The sequence below is a fragment of the Salmo salar genome, chromosome ssa16, assembly GCF_905237065.1.
Source record: "Salmo salar chromosome ssa16, Ssal_v3.1, whole genome shotgun sequence".
In the NCBI taxonomy this organism is placed as follows: domain Eukaryota; kingdom Metazoa; phylum Chordata; class Actinopteri; order Salmoniformes; family Salmonidae; genus Salmo; species Salmo salar.
The window spans coordinates 12,797,768-12,814,614 of NC_059457.1; the positions used below are offsets into that span (position 1 = coordinate 12,797,768).

General features: G+C 40.0%; 1 protein-coding gene across 2 annotated transcripts in view; it reads left to right on the plus strand.

The window, feature by feature from the left end:
• Positions 1-460: 460 nt before the first annotated feature.
• LOC106573213 (aryl hydrocarbon receptor nuclear translocator-like protein 1) overlaps positions 461-16,847 on the plus strand; it is a 28,093-nt gene continuing 11,706 nt past the window's right edge. The window contains exon 1 of one of the 2 annotated variants that reach the window (XM_014148046.2): positions 461-594. The gene's annotated coding sequence lies outside the window, so the exon portion shown is untranslated. Of the gene's footprint in view, positions 595-2,235; positions 2,255-16,847 lie in introns of those variants that run through there. The other variant, XM_014148048.2, reaches the window with a different exon arrangement.

Here is a 16,847-nt window from a genome sequence, read left to right on the forward strand (position 1 = left end):
GTTGATTCCGCTTTCATTTGTCTTTGGTGACATTCAGTTAGCGTGGGTCAAACAGAAACACCCTAATGATTGGTTGACAATAGAGCCTCCCACAATGCAGGTGGGATGAAGGATGAAGTTGATGAAGAGCAACTGCAGAAACTTGCAGTCGACTGCAGTCAAAACTTAATGACCTTTGATCACATGTTTTTGTAAAGTTCATGCATGCGACTTCTAGGTGAAAGTCGGATATTTGTTTTACACCATAATACAACACACGTTGAAAGGCGGTGACCAACGATGGTCAACGGCTTAACAATGTGATTCTCTCAAACGCGCCCAATGTTTAAAGTCGGCTGCAATGTCAAATGCGCCCTCTGTGATTAGACAATCAGTATGTCCATCATCTTTTCCTGTTCTCAAACGTTTTGTGATTGGTGAGAAAAAGGACATGGTGTAGTCCTCCTATACAATTGGTTTAGAAAAACTAGGTTAGTAGTGCGGCAGTCATGACAGAGGGGAGAAAGTAGGTCACAGACTGAGTACCGTATATCACAGTTTTTGTAACAGAGGGTTCTATCATTGAATGGAGATGGCATAGCTAATTTATCTAATGTAAGTACGTCATGTTTTCTTATCTTAATAAGATATATCAATATATCGTGATGACAAATGGCTAGTTGGTTAGATAGCTACCTCTATCCACTAACGTTGCTAGCTAGCACAACAACGACTTGTTTTTCCTGGTCATACTGATTTTCTAGAGGGGCATTAGGTAATGTTAGCAACCTAGTTAGTTAGCCTAATACAATAGTAACGTAATCGTGCTGCAGCCCCGCAGCAGTAGGCTGTGACTAAAACAAGCCTGTCACTAAAACCAATACTATCGCCAGCTACTGGCAGTGGTTACCACATACACGTGAACTCATTTTCTTTCCTAGATTCCTTTCCTTCTTAATTTCCTCTCTACTTGCCGTGGTTAATCTCGACCACATACATGTGAATGCCATGGTTGGGTGAATTCCATTTCATTTCCAGTCAACTCAAAAAGTTAACCAAATTCAAAATGTTCCTAAATGAAAAGAATTGAAGAGAATTTGAATTCTAGTGTACTTACTGAATTTAAATGGAACTGACCCATGTGACTCAGTTGGTAAACCATGAACCTTGCAACGGAAGGGATGTTGGTTCGTTTCCCATGGCGGACCAGCACAGGAAAAAAAGTGTGAAAATGTACGCACTCACTACTGTAAATCGCATTGGATAAGAGTGTCTGCTAAATGACAAATTGAATTGACCCCAACCCTGGTGAATTTCTCCTTTTTATTTCCTAGATTCCTTTCCTTATTTCCTTTCCTCACTCATGTCATAGATTCCTTTGCTAACTTCCTTTCCTCTACTGGCCATGGTTAATCGCTACCACATACTTGTGGACTCCTGCTTTTCTTTCCTAGATTCCTTTCCTCTCTCCCTTTGTTTCCTCTTTTCCTAACTTCCTTTCCTACTTCCTGTTTCTTGTTCTTTTCCTTTTTATTTCCTAGGTAATTTTCCTTGTGCCCTTTCCTTCCTCCTTTCCTAGCTTTCATTCCTCCTTTCTTAGCTTCCTTTCTTTCCATACCTCTTTTTCCTTGCCTCGTCCTTATTTCCCTTTCCTTGTTATTTCATTTCCTAGCTCCTATACCCATTCCTTGCTCCCTTTCCAATTTTTGGGAACCACTTTTGGCACACTTTCAGAACTACTGGCTAAAAAGTATACAAAAGTACCAGAGAATATCTTTAACCACAGTCATTAGAGATGAAAATAAAGTTAGATGAGGGAAAGAAGGGGAGCTTGGAAATTAAGCAAGGAAAGAAATTTGGAGAAAGAAAAGGAGTTGTTCACATGTATAGGTTGTGGTAGGGATTAACCACAGCCAGTAGAGAGGAAAGGAACGGAATCTAAGAAAGAAAGGTGTTAACGTGTTTCTGGTAGGGATTAACCACAGCCAGCAGATTTGAATTTAATTACTTTATTTTGGCAAGTCGGATAAGATAAAGCTATATAGTGAACATAAACAGCAACATTTACACATGACAGATACAAATTCTTAGAAGGTATATATCTCTTTAGGGGCTCCCGAGTGGCGCAGCGATCTAAGACACTGCATCTCAGTGCTAGAGGCTTCACTACAGACCCTGGTTCGATTCCAGGCTGTATCACAACCGGCCGTGATTGGGAGTCCCATACGGCGGCACACAATTGGCCAAGCATCGTGCGGTTTAGGGTTTGGCTCGGGTAGGCCGTTATTGTAAATAAGATATATATTATATATGTTTTTTTTTAACCCCTCTTCACCTCTTTGGAGGAAAAATATCTTCATTTTTTTTTACAGCTTTTCTGCTACACATACATACATTTTGCATATACATACACATTTTACATACATGGTACTTTTATATAAAGCGGTCACATAAAAATAATACATTACCAAACAAACTCTTTAATCCCAACTCTCAGCCCATCCCACCTATCACCATAGATCACCCTCGTTTGGTTTCCATGTGCCATATATTTTTCAATTGTACTGTGATGTTTTACATAGTTTTTGAACCTTTCTAATCGTATAGTATCCACAGATTGTGAGCTAAAGATGAAAACCTTTCCTATGACTATTATTTGACTATGGCTTTCCAGATCGCCCAACACTGCTATTTGTAAGGTTCATTTTAAGTGCATTTTGTTTGTTTTTTTTAAACATTTTTACCATTCCTAAACCTGTGACCAGAAACACGCTACAAAGGGGCAATACCAGAATAAATGATCTATTGATTCTGTTTCTTCACAGCAAAATCTACAGAGCTGAGATTGTTGTATGCCCCATATATATATATATATATATATATATATATATATATATAGCTACTATCATTCAGTTGGTGGCAAGAATTGTATATAATAATTTAAATTGAAAAATTAAGTGTTGAATCAAATGTAGTTTTTTTTGTACCAGTTCATAAACCATATGCCATGGAATGCATACATCAAACATCTCTTCCCATTTATTTTGCAACTTCTATGGCGCAGCTGTCAACATTTTTGTTCTAAAATGAAACTGGTATATTTATGCCAGTTCCTTCCAGCCAATTTGTATCTTTAATATATGGCAGGCAAACAAGTTCCCTACCTTCTCCCTTTTCTACTTGCCTCCTCCATTTTTGTGGTAGTGCTGCAATCAGTTGGTTGTAAATTCGCATTGAGCAGATATTCCCATATATTTTTGATAAATGCATATGTGACATAACTCCTCCGTTTCTATTCATAATATCATTAATAAATATAATTATATTCCATAAAGATTTTTTTTATTAATCAGTATATTTGAGTTTAACCATAATATTTGTTCTATCTTTTCTGGAGGATACAACTGAAATTGTAACTAGCTTTGTATGGCTAATTTTCAATTAGTCGGAAATGAGAAGTTGTAATCTGTATAAAGGAATTTTTTTGAACAAAGGATGAGCGTTTCTTAATAATCTACTGGAGAACCATTTTGGGTTTAAGTATAACTTATGTATGAGTGAAGCTTTGTGAGAGGTTTAAAGCTTTAATATTTAATCATTTTAGTCCCCAAACTCATATTCATTATATAAATAGGCACGTTTAATTTTGTCTGGCTTGGCATTCCAAATAAAGTGAAATATTTTTAGCACTTATGATTTAAAAAGAGTCATCTGGAATAGGCAGTGCCATTAATAAGTAAACAAACTGTGATAGGACCAAAGAGTTAATCAACGTAATGTTTCCATAAATAGACAAGTATTTACCTCTCCATAGTTGCAGAATCGTATCTATTTTTGCTAACTTTCTATTGAAATTAATTGTGGTAAATTCATTTATTTTTAGCTGTGAATACCAAGTATGTCTACTTCACCGTCCACCTATTTTATTGGTAAACTACAAGGTAGTGTAAAGACAATAAAAATAAATTTAACAATCCAATATGTAATATGGTACACTTGTCATAATTAGGTTTTAATACAGAGAGGCTAGAAAAGTGATGTAGATCTTCAATGAGACAGTGCAGGGATCCAGATTGGGGACTTAAGAAAAAAAAAAACTAGCGTCATCGGCATACATTGACACTAGTTTTTATCCCCTGGATTTCTAACCCCTTGATGTTCTTGTTGGATGTAATATTAATAGCTAGCATTTCAATCGCCATAATAAATAGATATGGAGACAGTGGACAGCCTTGTTTTACTCCTTAAAATCTCAATACTTTCTGAGAAGTAACCATTATTTACTATTTTACATCTGGGGCTGCTATACATAACTTTAACCCATTGTATAAGATATTCACCAAAATTAAAGTAATCCAGGCATTTATATATAAATTCTAGTCGTACTTTATCAAACGCATTTTCAAAATGTGCTATGAAGACCAGGCCTAGTATCTTCGATGTTTCATAATGTTGAGTTTCAAGTAATTGTCGTATATTATCTCCAATATATCGTCCGTGTAAAAAAAAAAAAACCTGGATGAACAATATCTGGTAAAACCTTTTTTTATTCTATGTGCTATGCATTTCGCCAGGATTATTTAGTATCACAACATTGAAGTGTTAGAGGTCTCCAGTTTTTTTTTTTTTAATTGACTGAATCTTTATACTTACTACCTGGGTCCTGTTTTAGTAGTAATGAAATCAGATCTTGTTGAGTACCTGAAAGTCTACCATTTGTATAGGAGTAATTGAAAAATGGTAATAATGGATCTTTGAGTACATCAAAAAAAGGTCTGATATACAGTTGAAGTCGGAGGTTTACATACACCTTAGCCAAATACATTTAAACTCAGTTTTTCAAAATTCCTGACATTTAATCCTAGTAAAAATCGCTGTCTTAGGTCAGTTAGGATCACCACTTTAATTTAAGAATGTGAAATGTCAGAATAATAGTAGAGAGAATGATTTTTCATTTTGTATTTCTTTCATCACATTCCCAGTGGGTCAGAAGTTTACATGCACTCAATTAGTATTTGGTAGCATTGCCTTTAAATTGTTTAACTTGGGTCAAATGTTTTGGGTAGCCTTCCACAAGCTTCTCACAATATGTTGGGTGAATTTTGGCCCATTCATCCTGACAGAGCTGGTGTAACTGAGTCAGGTTTGTGGGCCTCCTTGCTCGCACATGGTTTTTCAGTTCTGCCCACAAATTTGCTATAGGGTTGAGGTCAGGGCTTTGATGGCCACTCCAATACCTTGACTTTGTTGTCCTTAAGCCATTTTCCACAACTTTGGAAGTATGCTTGGGGTCATTGTCCGTTTGGAAGACCCATTTGCGACCAAGTTTTAACTTCCTGACTGATGTCTTGAGATGTTGCCTCAATATATCCACATCATATTCTTTCCACATGATGCCATCTATTTTGTGAAGTGCACCAGCCCCTCCTGCAGCAAAGCACCACCACAACATGATGCTGCCACCCCCGTGCTTCGCTGTTGGGATGGTGTTCTTCGGCTTGCAAGCCTCCCTCTTTTTCCTCCAAACATAACGATGGTCAACATAACGATGGCCAAACAGTTCTATTTTTGTTTAATCAGACCAGAGGACATTTCTCCAAAAAGTACTATCTTTGTCCCCATGTGCAGTTGCAAACCATAGTCTGGCTTTTTTATGGTGGTTTTGGAGCAGTGGTTTCTTCCTTGCTGAGCGACCTTTCAGGTTATGCCGATATAGGACTCGTTTTACTTTTGTACCCGTTTCCTCCAGCATCTTCACAAGGTCCTTTGCTGTTGTTCTGGGAATGATTTTGCACTTTTTGCACCAAAGTACGTTTATCTCTAGGAGACAGAACGCGTCTCCTTCCTGAGCGGTATGACAGCTGCGTGGTCCCATGGTGTTTATACTAGAGGTCGACCGATTTATGCTTTTTCTACGCTGATACCGATTATTGGAGGACCAAAAAAAGCTGATACCGATTAATCAGCCGGTTTTTATTTTTTTGGTAATAATGACAATTACAACAATACTGAATGAACACTTATTTTAACTTAATAAAATACATCAAAATCAATTTAGCCTCAAATAAATAATGAAACATGTTCAATTTGGTTTAAATAATGCAGAACAAAGTGTTGGAGAAGAAAGTAAAAGTGCAATATGTGTCATGTAAGAAAGCTAACGTTTAAGTTCCTTGCTCCGAACATGAGAACATATGAAAGTTGGTGGTTCCTTTTAACATGAGTCTTCAATATTCCCAGGTAAGAAGTTTTAGGTTGTAGTTATTATAGGACTATTTCTGTCTATACGATTTGTATTTCATATACCTTTGACTATTGGATGTTCTTATAGGCACTTTAGTATTTCCAGTGTAACAGTATAGCTTCCGTCCCTCTCCTCGCTCCTACCTGGGCTCGAACCAGGAACACATCGACAACAGCCACCCTCGAAGCAGCGTTGCCCATGCAGAGCAAGGGGAACAACTACTCCAAGTCTCAGAGCGAGTGACGTTTGAAACGCTATTAGCGCGCACCCCGCTAACTAGCTAGCCATTTCACGTCGGTTACACCAGCCTAATCTCGGGAGTTGATTGCTTCAAGCATTGAGCTGTTTATGACTTAAAGCCTTTGCGAAGAGCTGCTGGCAAACGCACGAAAGTGCTGTTTGAATGAATGCTTATGAGCCTGCTGGTGCCTACCATCGCTCAGTCAGACTGCTCTATCAAATCATACTTAATTATAACATAACACACAAATACGAGCCTTTGGTCATTAAAATGGTAGAATCCGGAAACTATAATTTCGAAAACAAAACATTTATTCGCGTAACAGGTAGTCAGCATGCCATGCAGGCTCCTCGTGGAGTGCAATGTAAGGCAGGTGGTTAGAGCGTTAGACTAGTAACCGGAAGGTTGCAAAAACAAATCCCCGCGCTGACAAGGTAAAAATCTGTCGTTCTGCCCCTGAACAAGGCAGTTAACCCACCGTTCCTAGGCCGTCATTGAAAATAAGAATGTGTTCTTAACTGACTTGCCTAGTTAAATAAAGGTGTAAAAATCGGCAAATCAGTGTCCAAAAATACCGATTACCGATTGTTATGAAAACTTGAAATCGGCCCTGATTAATCGGTCGACCTCTAGTTTATACTTGCATACTACTGTTTGTACAGATGAACGTGGTACCGTTTAGGCATTTGGAAATTGCTCCCAAGGATGAACCAGACTTGTGGAGGAGTACAATTTTTTTTTTCTTTCTGAGGTCTTGGCTGATTTTTTTGATTTTCCCATGATGTCAAGCAACGAGGCACTGAGTTTGAAGGTAGGCCTTGAAATACATCCACAGGTACACCTCCAATTGACTCAAATGATGTCAATTAGCCTATCAGAAGCTTCTAAAGCCATGACATCCTTTTCTGGAATTTTCCAAGCTGTTTAAAGGCACAGTCAACTTAGTGTATGTAAACTTCTAAACCACTGGAATTGTGATACAGTGAGTTATGAGTGAAATAATCTGTCTGTAAACAATTGTTGTAAAAATGACTTGTCATGCACAAAGTAGATGTCTTAACCGACTTGCCAAGACTATAATTTGTTAACAAGAAATTTGTGGAGTGGTTGAAAAACGAGTTTTAATGACTCCAACCTAAGTGTATGTAAACTTCCGACTTCAACTGTACCTCTACTAGTATACCGTCAAGCTCTGGTGTTTTTCCAGACTGAAAATATTTTATTTCCTCAAAGTTCCTCTTCTGTAAATTGGCCTTCACAGGTCTTTCTGTAAATGTTGTTAATTTTACATTTTATTAGGAAAGAAATCCTTACAGTTAACATTCAGGGGAAATTGAGGAGACTGAAAAGAAAACGTATGCTTAATATTTTGCTTCCTCTTTTAAAATATAATTTGGTGAATCATGAATAAATTATTTTTGGTAGAATTTCTGTGTTGAAGATTCACAAAATGTTGTGCATTTTTCACAATTTTCCATCCAATTCGCTTTATTTTTGTAATACATTACACTTGATCGTTCTTGAATAAGTACCTCCATTTATTTTTGTTTTTCCTCTAACCTATTTTGTTCCTCTATTGTACAGTTCCATTACCTGTGCTTTTACTTCCTCTTTTTTATTAGTCTAATCTCTTTTGATCTAAACTGCTTTTGTTTTAATGATGAGTATTGTATTGAATGGCCTTGGTAGACTTGGTAGGACCCAGCCGCTGTATGAGGAGTCTTAACTGGGGACTAGGAGTGTGTACATGTCATGGGGTGACCTGCCTCTATGTACATTTGAATGTGTCCCATTCAATAAGGGGATCTGCTGTACCTATGTTGTGCAAAAGTGAATTATTTTGTCTTGGTTAAGAACAAATTGTCATCCAATAGGCTTTGATTAAATTTCCAATATCCCCGTCCACGTGGAAATTCTGTAAGAGCTATATGGAGGCCAATTAGATGGTGGTCCGATCGCATTCGTTCTCCTATTAATACCTCTTTAAACTTTTGATGCCAGCAGAACGAGACTAGGAAGTAATGGAGACGGCTAGCTTGATTAAGGCTCCTCCATGTATATCTCACTAGGTCAGTGTTTTTCAACCTCCATATACCACTAATTCTAATGTTTCCATGATCTTCGTGATCTCCTTAAGTGATTGAGGGTGATCGTTTTGTAGATTGATTTCCTTTAAGATCCATTATTTGTTCTTAACTGACTTGCCTAATTAAAGTCACAAATCGATTTCATTAAAGAGCTGTGCTATAGACCATTTTTGTCATGTAAACAATAACAAAACCCTTTAGAACGTGAGGCCCCACTACATCCGGCTAGCTAACTGCCCCAGAGAACTCAACATGTCAAGTGCATGTTACAAAAATGTTATTCCACACACATTGTCCTGTTTCAACGAACCCCAACACAGCACTCAACCCTTAGCTATCCCTAGTAGCTAAAGATGGCTAGCTAGCTAAACTTCTTCTTGTTGTAGCTTTCCGGCAGACTCGAGGCTTTGTGGCGTATTGCTGCCTTTCACGTGTCGGAATGCAAATTACTACACAGTTGGGATGCAGAAAAGGGGGAGGGGAAGGCAAGCTAGCTACAACTTGTTGACGGCGGTCACTACAATTAAAAACGCAGCGCAACAGGAAGTGGTCAGGGGCCAAGATTCAACAGTTCTAAAATTTGTCAACCATGGTCTATACAAGGTAAATCACACAAATAAATGTTCACTTAAACGCCGCACTGACACTAGTACAAAACTATTACTCCGTAAGTCGTGATGCACCCGTGAATCAATCTAAGTAACATAATTAAAACATCCTGTCAAAATCTGTCAGTTTTAAGCTAGAGTGTTTTTTTTTGCATGGGCTGCGTCTCAATCCGCCTATGTCAGCCTTCCGCATCTGCGGTGGAAGGTGGTCGAGCTACAGCGGTGTTTGTCAGACCATGAGACATCACGAAAATGTCTGTAGCGTCCGAACGGTTTGGCCTAAACTAATATGACCATTCTGGAAAGATGAGACTCATGAACACGATGGTGTTCTCCGTTTTTCTCTACGACCCCTACAAATGTCACGGGACTCGCCTGATGGTAACCCATACTAATTTATGGAAATATGGAGGTAGTTTTGTGTCAACAAAAATAAGGGGTCCAAAAAAACAAAACTATTTCCTTAGCTTTCTTATATGTCCTAGATCTAAGACAGACACTTTAAAACATTAGTCAAAAAATAAGTAATGTCTTTTGCCATTTATGAATGTTATCCAATCCATTCCTATGGGATATAGTAGTAAAGGCCAAATCAAACATTTTGATACCTAAAGGGGTCCTAAAATTCAAAATCAAATAGCTAAATGATCCATGGTAGGACCGTCTTAAAACAATTCCAAATGTTAGCTTAGTAGAATTCCCCCCCATGTTGACTCCAATACATTCCACAGGGCTGGCCAAAATTATATCACATTTTTGACAATATTTTATGTTCTTGAATAATAAAAGTTCTAAATTTGCTTTGAGTAGTGTGTGACCCTATGGCAGCAACACATACATTCTCAGTTTAATGGGTCTTTTTCCATACTGATTGTTTCATACTGTTCAATTTAACTTTAACCTAAAACCTCCTGCCTTTCCATACATTTCTGCATTTCCTGCACTCATTTGATGCAATTTCCACACTGCCATGTTAGGGCTGCACGATATGGGCAAAGAAAACGAGGCCTTGTAAGCTAGCCAGCTTACTAGCGATTACCATTAGCAGCTAACACAATTTAGCTAACTTGCTAAGAAAAGACAAACTAGCTGTTTGCAGATGTAAGAAACAAACTAATAGTGTAATTATAGAAAGCTTATTATGCAAAGTGGAAACATCGTTGTCATCGAGGGAGGACTCGACTGGCGGTATATATAAACTATAAAAATTAACATTACACACGACATATCACATTTAACAAACCAAACATTCAAATACCGTTATAGAAGATAAAGTAAAAACCCAAACCAGTCCGTGCCTCAATACCGTTTATAGTAAAATACAGTGTACCGCCCAGCCCTACCCACAGTTGTGTCAAGTTGGCTGGATGTCCTTTGGGTGGTGGACCATTCTAGACACACACAGAACTGAGTGTGAAAAACCCAGCAGCTTTTTATTTTTTGACACACTAAAACTGGTGCACCTGGCACATACTACCATACCACGTTTTGTCTTGTCCATTGTCTTGTCTTGCACCCTCTAAATGGTACACATACACACATTGTGTCAAGGCAGGGGCTTCTCCCTTCATCTACACTGATTGAAGTGAATTTATCAGGTGACATCAATAAGGGATAATAGCCTGGATTCACCTGGTTCAGTCTGTCATGGAAAGAGCAGGTGTTCCTAATGTTTTGTGCACTCATTGTATATTGGCTGTTCAGTGGCTGTGTAAGATCCAAAATTATTTCTTAATCACTCTTACGTGTGTGCTCTTTGTAAATGTCTCAGAGCCTTTTGCTTTCTCCCTACAATCTTACCACTGACCCCACTCTCTAGAGTTTTCTGACTTGCCCATGTGAAGGAACCAAACCAGGCAACTACACAAAATGTTAAGGCAGGTTCATTAAAACATCTGTAAAAGGATTGTAAAACAGATTTGACATTCAGCCTTCTAAGAAAACGCAGGAAGTACAGTCTTGACTGACATTTATATAACACTCGCCCACTGTTGGCTCCAATGTTCATCTTATTGTCAACTATTGTACCGAGGTACTTGTACTCCACCTATGCTCTGGTCACCAATGGTGATTTCTTTCAGAGCTGATTGCTTCCTAAAGTCTATTCTAAGGTCTTTGGTCTTGGTGGCATTCAGATCCAGGATGTTCTCCTTGTACCAAGGTCAAACTTGTCCACTGTAAACTGAATCATGTAATCAGAATTGGATGTGTCATCTGACACGACCCTGCCTCACACAGGAAGCGGCGCAGGTCCTAATCCAGGCACTTGTCATCTCCCGTCTGGATTACTGCAACTCGCTGTTGGCTGGGCTCCCTGCCTGTGCCATTAAACCCCTACAACTCATCCAGAACGCCGCAGCCCGTCTGGTGTTCAACCTTCCCAAGTTCTCTCACGTCACCCCGCTCTCTCCACTGGCTTCCAGTTGAAGCTCGCATCCGCTACAAGACCATGGTGATTGCCTACGGAGCTGTGAAGGGAACGGCACCTCCATACCTTCAGGCTCTGATCAGGCCCTACACCCAAACAAGGGCACTGCGTTCATCCACCACTGGCCTGCTGGCCCCCCTACCTCTGAGGAAGCACAGTTCCCGCTCAGCCCAGTCAAAACTGTTCGCTGCTCTGGCACCCCAATGGTGGAACAAGCTCCCTCACGACGCCAGGACAGCGGAGTCAATCACCACCTTCCGGAGACACCTGAAACCCCACCTCTTTAAGGAATACCTAGGATAGGATAAAGTAATCCTTCTAACCCCCCCCCTTAAAAGATTTAGATGCACTATTGTAAAGTGGTTGTTCCACTGGATATCATAAGGTGAATGCACCATTTTGTAAGTCGCTCTGGATAAGAGCGTCTGCTAAATGACTTAAATGTAAATGTAAATCTGAGTATTTTATGTATGTTATCTCAGAGCAGATGCTCCTACTGTCATCTGTACAGTGATCCAGTTGAGATGGTTTTCTTTGTGCTGCACTCACTGTTGAATGTCACCCATTGTGGTCTTTGACAATCTCTCCTGTTCTATTGGTTTTCATATCAACTTTATTTTATTGTCCAGAAGCCAAAGGCACAATCCTAGTCATATTAGCAACCCAGCCTAGTTGTTGCATCTTTAGATTCCCCCCCCCCTTCGATGTTTGTTTTAATCTCATATGGAACCGTTATCAGGTGCGCTGTTTAGAATGGTGTTTTCCTGCGAATTGCATTTTGACAAATATTAGAAAATTATGTTTTATTGGCTGCTTCATTACATGAGTTTCATGTTCTGTTAAGACCATTACCATAATCTAAATGTGATTTCTGTCATTCTGAGCACCGTAGGTGGACGCCTTAATGGCTTATGCACCCAATGCATATGGGTCGGGTTAATTTATGAAATGGCCGTTAAAATAGAATTTTCCCAGTCATATTTTCCTAAAGGAAACCCTGGGACATGTAAACCAGCTTAATCGGAGTTTGAGCAGTGTATTTGATTTGGCATGTGCCAGCAGTGCAAGCCTCCCTAACGTGTGACGTGAGTTTTGGGGAAAAGTATCCATCATAGAAATGTTCACAGACAAACTTTATATGCCCGAAATCAGAATTAGACTTCCCAAAAATAACATGGTCGCTGTGGTAGAACGTTTATTTTGATTGGTTATTTTTCTGCATGTATCCCATCAGGATTTCAGATGTCCATGTAAACAGGATTATTAGGGAAATTGTTCTTCTTGCGAAGCATGTAAACATTTAAATCAAACTATTTACATAGAGCAGACGCTCTTATCCAAAGCAATTTACAGGAGAAATTAGGGTTAAGTGCCTTGCTCAAGGGCACATCGACAGATTCTTCACCTAGTCGGCTCGAGGATTTGAACCTTTCGGTTTCTGGCCCAATGCTCTTAACCTCTAGGCTACCGGCCGCCCCATCGCACAGGTCATGGGTTATACACGCAGTTGAACGGGATTATATATTTCCTCTTTCACACTGCACGTCAAGCCAGTGTTTCTGTCACATTCTTTTCTATGTGGGCTATGGCTGCTAGCTAGTGTACTGAACCAACCCAACAATGCTGCTTTGTGACACAACTTTGGGAGGCGGGTTTTTGGCTCCCTGAAGTCTGTCTGTTTCCAGTGAGTTGTACATAGGCAGAGTCCAATATTTCCTAGATCTTGATCGTTGTCTGAATGCCAGTGCTTTATTTGGTAACGTTACATTCAAGTAATGCTCCAAACTGCCTTTTTGGATATTGAATATGCTCACAAGTTTTATTGAAGTGTTCCTGACACGATGGATCATTTCTAAGATATCTGTCAAGAATGTTGGTTGTAAATCCATAAGCCATGGAAAAAGCTTTGGAATGGAACTGCTGTACAGTAAACCACTGTCCTCAGCTGCGCTGGGAGCCTTATTGTGATCATCTCCTCAGAAACCATGTTTTAATCAAGTAAAGGAGGGAAATTACGCCGGGAGAAGCTGACCGTTTTGTGCTTTGCGTTGTGCTGATCATGACAGTGGTTTTCCCGGGGCTTTGTCCCACTCCCACAGAAAAGACAATAACAAGAAGTGCTTTGCTTTTTCAGGCCAGGAGGGAATAACTTTCACAAGCCGGAAGCCTCTAAACAAAAAGGCCCATGAATAGTATGGAAGATTAACAGAATATTATTCTACATCAACAGTATGCCTATGCTCTGTTATAACATTGCAGCACTTCTGATTTAATGATAGGCTTAATATCGATATTTAGCCTATGTGATTTTAATTTGAAATGGGGGCATTTAGTTTTTTACTGTGAAAATGCTTCTATGTTACTGTCCTTGATTTTCCAACATAGTATTGCATGTGTTTCTTTGATGTGTAACCTTGGTCTAGGATGTTAGGATTACTGCCGTAGTCGGACCACATCTGACAGTCCTCTGTACAGGTAGAGCACCTAGCTCAGTGTCTCAGAGAAGGAATACCAGACCAACCAACCAGGAGGCATCTCTCCCCACCCCCCCACCCCATCTCAAACTAAGATAACACTCACTAGCAGAGGATGACTCGCCACCCAACGAGTCATCCTTAGATCACCTGACAGACGGTGATGAGAAGATTACACACAAGCACACGTTGTCCTTAAGATACCTGATTGAGGCAGCCTCGTAGGTAGGTTAATGGGTCAATAGCCCTGTGGTGTGATTAGAGCACTCCCCTGGTTGAGGACAGAAGCAGAGATGAGCTTTGGCCAGGCCTCTGTTTGCTTTTATATACTGACTCAACACTTTGCTACTGTTGCATAAGTGCCACTGATGTGTTGAAAGGTGCTAGGTGGGTCAGTTTAGGTGAGGTATGATGTACATTTGAGGTTTGTTAGGATGCAGAACGCACTGTAGGCCCGTTTTGATAAAAAGGCGACCACCGTTGGATTTATTTTGATGCCGTCAGACAATGGTCCTTCACTGTCCATTCTTTACCCTCTGAGATCCATTAGTAATCCAAACATGTCCTAGATGGCATTTTCTTCTTGAGGTATCCTGGCAACCAGTCTAGTCTGTAGCTGTGTGTGTGTGTGTGTGTGTGTGTGCAGTGTAAAATTCACTCTTTATTCTCACGGACGGCAGACTTAATTGTTTGAAGCGATGAAATGTAAAAAGATGAGTGTTATGATTTAGAATTAACATACCGTAAAGCTTAAATTAATAGCCCGTGCATTTATTTACTTTAATCAGTTAACACAACCAACGCTTATTAGAGACCGGATTCTATTAGAGCCAGGTGTCTATTTCCCTAATGCACACAGCTTTTGCTCAATAAAATGTAGAAGACTCCCACACTGTTTGACTGTTATGACCACTATAAACATTATACACTGAACAAAAATATAACGTGTTGGTCCCATGTTTCATGAGCTGAAATAAAAGATCCCAGAAATGTTAGATGCGCACAGAAAGCTTATTTCTCTCAAATTTGTTTACATCCCTGTTAGTGAGCATTTCTCCTTTGCCAAGATAATCCATCCACCTGACGGGTGTGGCATATCAAGAAGCTGATTAAACTGCATGATCATTACACAGGTGCACCTTGTGCCAGGAACAATAAAAGGCCACTCTAAAATGTGCAGTTTTGTCACACAACACAATGCCACAGATGTCTCAAGTTTTAGTGGAGAGTGCAATTGGCATGCTGACTGCAGAAATGTCCACCAGAGCTGTTGCCAGAGAATTGAATGTTCATTTCTCTACCATAAGCCACCTCCAATGTCGATTTAAGAGAATTTGGCAGTAATTCCAACCGGCCTCACAACCGCAGACCAAGTGTAACCACGCCAGCCCAGGAACTCCACATCTGGCTTCTTCACCTGCGGGATCATCTGAGACCAGCTACCCGGACAGCTGATGAATCTAGGTTTGCACAACCGAAGGATTTCTACACAAACTGTCAAACAGTCTCAGGGAACTTCGTCGTCCTTAAGTGTCATAACCGACTTCAGTGAGCAAATGCTCACCTTCAATAGCATGCTGGAGAAGTGCTTTTCACGGATTAATCCCGGTTTCAACTGTACCGGGTGTTGGTGTCGTGTGGGCAAGCGGTTTGCTGATGTCAACGTTGTGAACAGAATGCCCCATGGTGATAGTGGGGTTATGGTTTGGCAGGCATAAGCTACGGACAACAAATACAATTGCATTTTATTGATGACAATTTGAATGCACAGAGATACTGTGACATGATCCTGAGGCCAATTGTCGTGCCATTCATCCACCGCAATCACCTCATGTTTCAGCATGGTAATGCACGGCCCCATGTTGCAAGGTTCTGTACACAATTCCAGGAAGCTGACAATCCCAGTTGTTCCATAGTCCAAATACTCACCAGACATGTCACCCATTGAGCATGTTTAGGATGCTTTGGATTGACGTGTACGACAGCGTGTTCCAGTTCCCGCCAATAACCAGCACCTTCGCACAGCCATTGAAGAGGAATGGGACAACATTCCACAATCAACAGCCTGATCAACTCTGTGAAGCATTGTTCTCGACCTTTGCCTCTCCCGAGTCCCATCACTGCAACTCCCCTACGGACAAGACTAAGTTCGAATTGGATATCTCGAAATTGGGGAGAAAAGGGGGTAAAAAATAAACTATGCGAAGGAGATGTCGCCCTTCATGAGGCAAAGGGTGGTCACACCAGATACTGACTGGTTTTCTGATCCACGCACCTACCTTGTTTTCATTTTTTTTAAGGTACCGGTGACCAGCAGATGCATATCTGTATACCCAGTCATGTGAAATCCCATGGTTCGAGCCTAATGAATTTATTTCAATTGACTGAGTTTCCTTATGAACTGTAACTCAGCAAAATCTTTGAAGTTGTTTGTGTTTCAGGGGTGCAACTTTGGTTTTAGAAGTTCGGAGGGGTCATAACCTGGCGGGGAATCTGGGGGTCCTTCCTCAGAATCTTTGGGGCATGTAAAGCTCATTTCCTGCATTTCTACACAATCTAATAAGACCATTTTTGGGGTAACGTTTATTGTAAATAAGAATGTTATATGTTCAGGGCCTAAAATTAACCTGTCACATTCGATTTTGACATTGGTGGGTAAGATGTCTATTTCACTAGTCACGTTGGCTGGTGTTCACGGCTCCACAGTGCAAGCATTTCACTCGCCTTTGTGAATAAAAATAGTCAAGTATGATCACATTTTATAGCTGTTTCAAAGTTTTTGCCGT